This window comes from Lygodium microphyllum, chromosome 9, assembly GCF_053477565.2.
Source record: "Lygodium microphyllum isolate KBCC chromosome 9, Lygodium_microphyllum_v1.1.10, whole genome shotgun sequence".
NCBI classification, from domain to species: domain Eukaryota; kingdom Viridiplantae; phylum Streptophyta; class Polypodiopsida; order Schizaeales; family Lygodiaceae; genus Lygodium; species Lygodium microphyllum.
Genome location: NC_141143.1, coordinates 40,628,770 through 40,633,629, shown reverse-complemented (window position 1 = coordinate 40,633,629; position 4,860 = coordinate 40,628,770).

Genomic DNA, 4,860 nt, shown 5'->3' with positions numbered 1-4,860 from the left:
ACCAATTTATTTTTGTAGTTGAAGACTGCTAGGTATTCACTTTTGTCAGTTTAATTGTATTATTTTTCTAACAATTGTGAATGCTTCAGTTGAATGTGTAGAGCAAGCAGCAGTGGCATTGGAAAGCATTGGAGGATAGCATGCATTCAAATTATCATCAATTTTTGATGGGCGCGTATCTTAGGCATGGCGTCCATATTTTGACGTGCTTATTTATTAAAGCGCTTGATATTTATTTATTATTATATGCGCATGGACGCACGATTTAAATATTTGTATTGGACATTGTATTTGGGTACCGCCTGACTCCTTGGGCGCTCAATAGCTTTAATTCTTTAGTGGCACAAAAGCTAAAGCGTGCTAATTGTAAATTGGGCTATTTTTTGAGCTTGAAGATGAATAATATATAAAACACATACTTTGTGAAGCGCTCACACAAGGCATGGGGGGAGATTGCACCAAATGAGTCTCTTGCTTCATGTCGTGCAAGCTTTCTTCATTGTTTTTTGTGCAAAAAGTAGAGTTCTTTTGTTCTTGGGGACCTTCTAATGCTCACTACGCACGCATACGGCGTCCGATCTGTGCACCATATACCCCACACATGGATAGAAGGATCAAAATGCAAGGAAGGAAAAGCATTAGAAGGCGAGCTAACAAGTCTCATAAGTTGCATGCATTCAAATGTGAGGTCCATAGGATGGGAGTGTTAAAGGCATAGGATTAGAGTTTATTGACTTATCTCATACCATAGCTCTCAAGAGAGGAACTCCTCTCAAAAGTACATAATGTAGAGTAACTTTGAGAGGGCCTCTCTCAACTCTTGATGGGGACCTTTTCTATCAAGTTCTAAGAACATATAGAACAAAATACCACTCTTTACTAGTAACCAAATGATCTCTCTTTGCCCCATGGGACCCATTCTAGTCATGTCAACCCTATTCTAATGATAAACCTAAGGGAGAACTAGAGCACTCAAAGCACCACATTCCATGCCATGAAGAAAACCACACCAAATTCAAGAAGAAAAGATGTAGAAGGAGACAAAGGAAATCTTGACCCCATGATACCACATCTTGTTTGTAATCATCCTACACATGTAGAACAAGAATCATCTACTAGTGAGGCTAACATGAGGTACCATGAGTGTGACCTTTTGCATATGCATTGAGATGATTCCTCAACATCAAGTGACTGATAACAAACGAGCTAGGGCAATAGGATGTTATATTTTAATCCAAAAAGTTGAAGCTACAAACAATGATTCCAAAGATGAAGAGCTTGTACCACCAACATATCTCAAGGTCAAATTAGTTGCAAAATGAGTGCATATGATCAATGCTATCATTAAGAAGGAGCGAACTATAATATCCTAACCCATAATACATGGAATGAGATCTTTCTGCTAGAGCTTGTGCCCATAGATGCTATGATTTATTTTTATAGAGGACTCACTAATTGGTAAATGTAGAATTATTATCATTATTTAGAATAAAAGTATGCTAATTGTGTCTCATATACTACCGAATCATGAGAATGTAGGGAAGGAAGTACTACTCATACAACCTTTTAAAAATGGATTAAATTTTATGTCAACTATTGCAGGGTACCAAGCATACACTTGACACTACCTAATATCAAGATAATCATAAGTCTTAGCCCAAGAGATCTCACTCGATCCCAAGGGAAATGGAAGGGATCTACACTTGAAATTTTTTGAAAGCCTCACAAGGGGAACAAGGAAATCCCTGAGAAGTTTCTCAAAGCAAAGAAAGAAAAGCGAGAACCACTTAATGTCACTTCTTTTGAGTGTAGATAGAGAAACTAGTTGTTCTATGAGTATGGTAATGACCTCCAAAAATATCATGACTAAACTCAAATAACCTCCAAAAAGATGAAAAATATGAAACCATTAGTGCTTGAGAAGTTACCAACTCGCACTTGGTTGCTTAAGCAATTACAACTCATAAGGAAAAGTTGTGAACACTTACGTGGCGCAATGGACAAAATCTGAGAAAGGAGTAGAGAATACACATCAAATATGAGAAGAATAAAAACTTTCTTAATTCCAAACAAATGGATACAAAGATGGCTCTATCCACCCTTGTGCTTTCATTAGGAAGTTTCTCTTTGGGTTCAGGAATTTTCTCTTGGATTAGTAAGAAGCAACCAACAGTGGCATTGTCTTCTATCGAAGCAGAGTACAAGGCAGCTTGTTTTGTTGCATGTGAAGCAGTATGGTTGAGAAGGATCCTATGGCATATGGGAGTGCAAGATGAAGAACCAACTGTGCTGAGATGTGATAATCAGAGTTGCATTGCCATTGCCAAAAATCTAGTGTTTCATGCGTGTACCAAATATATAGAGATCCAGTATCACTATGTGCGTGATTCGATGGAGGATGGGATAATGGAAATACTCTAGTGTCCAATAGAGGAGAATGGAGCGGATATCTTCACCAAGGCACTTACAAAGGATCCGCTTCAAGCTCATCTTCAAAGACTCAGCATTGGGCTAAGGAGATAGTTCACCTATGGGTGGACATTGAGGGGGGGTGTTAGATATGCTCAATGCCCTACCCTCATAAGGTATGACCAATGATCCATAGTGCTTAAAGTTGTAAAGCACCCATTATGAGGAGAAGCCAAATGTGAGCCCGAGAATTGGTTGAGTCCTAGGCCTGACTTGTATATCAGATGAGGTCTATGTGACCGGATGGCAAAAAAATAACCATTGTGTGTCTAATCTTTGGGTTGGACCGAGTAGTTAGGTTGGTAGCAACTCAAGGCACATTGCATGAAGCTGCGGGGTAAGGGAGTTAAAAGGGGCCCCTATTTTGGGGTCGGACGGCCACGAAAGCGGCCCTTGGCCGAGGGGTGGCGGGGGTCCAGGGGTAGTGCCCCCGGCCTATCGGTAAAGGGAATATTCCCTGGCCGACTAGTGGAGGCTCATATGGTAGGTCGGTCATGCCAACCTAACCACCTTTACGGGCTATAAAAGCTAAATCCCTTCACAACCATCAATCATCTATCTTTCACCCAGTCAGAGTTGTTCCAGCTAGCCTTAAGCTCTTCACCTATCTTCTGTCTAGATCGCCATCTAAGCTTCACTGTGGAAGCATACGGGTGGACAGAGCCATCTCTATATCAGTTGTTTGAGCTAAAGAAAATTTCTAATTCTCCTCTTATCTGTTGTGTACTTTCTATCTCTATCTCTTTCTTAGATTCCATTCGCTGCACTATGTAATTTTTACATGCAATACCCATGTACACCTGGGCATGATTAAAAGGGATTAAAAAGTTAGTTTTGGAATGCATTTACAGATCTGGAAATTACAGGCTGAATTTGTAATTTGAATGTATGACAGTTATTATCACTCGAAGGTTGAAATGTACTGACATTCATTTGGTACGTGTAAGGCTTGAGTCATGCCAATGGAGCTAAAGGTATTTTTGTGGGATACTGTGAGTATTCAATTCCCAAATTTGGACTAATTTTCTACTAGTTATAGCAAGATATTAATTGTTTTTATTATCTTGAAGAATATTTACTTCCATACATGATGTCCATGCACTGCAATGTGTTCAGATGGACATGTATGGATACCTGCATGTAGTGGTAATTGTGGAGAAGCTGTGGGCTATGTTGAGGCATAAATACCCTTGCTTTGGCTGAGAAAAGGATGCCGGTTATGCACATGTTGTTGTTCATAGACTACTTGTATGTTCACTGCTAGTTAATGTGTTTATATACAGAGTATGCAGTAAATGCAGTCCATACAAATATGTTGTTATACCTAGATGTATGGCCACTTGACTTGGGATATGGTTGACATGTTTGTGGATTGAAATACCCTGATTTGAACAATGTGTTGCTGCTAAAAATTATCATTGAATTGGAAGGCTCAAACTGATCAGTTAAGAAACCTTGGTTTGCAAGAATTGAGGCAGTGTTTACAACATGGCAAATGTAGACATAACAGATAACATAATCCAGATAGTGGGTGAGAAACTTGGCAGCAACAACTATGCCATCTAGAAGTTCTGCATGGAGAACTTTTTGATAGGAAAGGGATATTGGGATTTGGTAACAGGAATAGACCCAAATTTCCTACTAACAAGAATCCCACTCTAAATCAACTGAGAGCTCATAGAGCTTGGACGGAAAGATCATGTAGGGTTCTACATTGGATGTCATTATGTATTTCGGATGCTATAGTAATGCAGATTATGAACTATAACTCTCCAAAGGATGCATGGAATACCTTGATCAAGTACTATGGCACTACCACAAGTGCTAAGAAGATAGAACTAAAGCAAGAATTCAATAATATGGAGAGAAAGGGTAGGTCTATTCAGGATTATGCCATTGAAATCAAGACCATTGCGGACCACTTAGCGTCCATTGGCACACAAGTGGAGGATGAAGACATGGTTGTAGTTGCATTAAATGGCTTGGGGCCTAAATATAAATCTTTTGATACTTTCATATCTATGCGGGTTGAAATGCCAGATTTGAATGAGCTTGTGGCATTGCTCATTCATGAGGAAGTCAAACTGGGATTGGCTACTAGTTTTAGCAGCTCTAAGAGCAAGGATGATGTCTTTTACTCGAATCAACACAGCCATGGCAGTTGTGGTAGGTGATGAGATATTAGCAATCACACCTAATGTAGCCTCTTTTTATGAGGCAATTCGGGATGAAGACATGCAGGCTGTAGGAATCCCATATTCACAGAAAAGGGAAAAACTGTACCCATCCAACAACTATAAAGCATTGTACTTGACTACCACTTTTGATAGATGAATGAGTACATGATGATGCTTTTCTTTATCAGTTACTGTCAGTCTTATACTTATCATT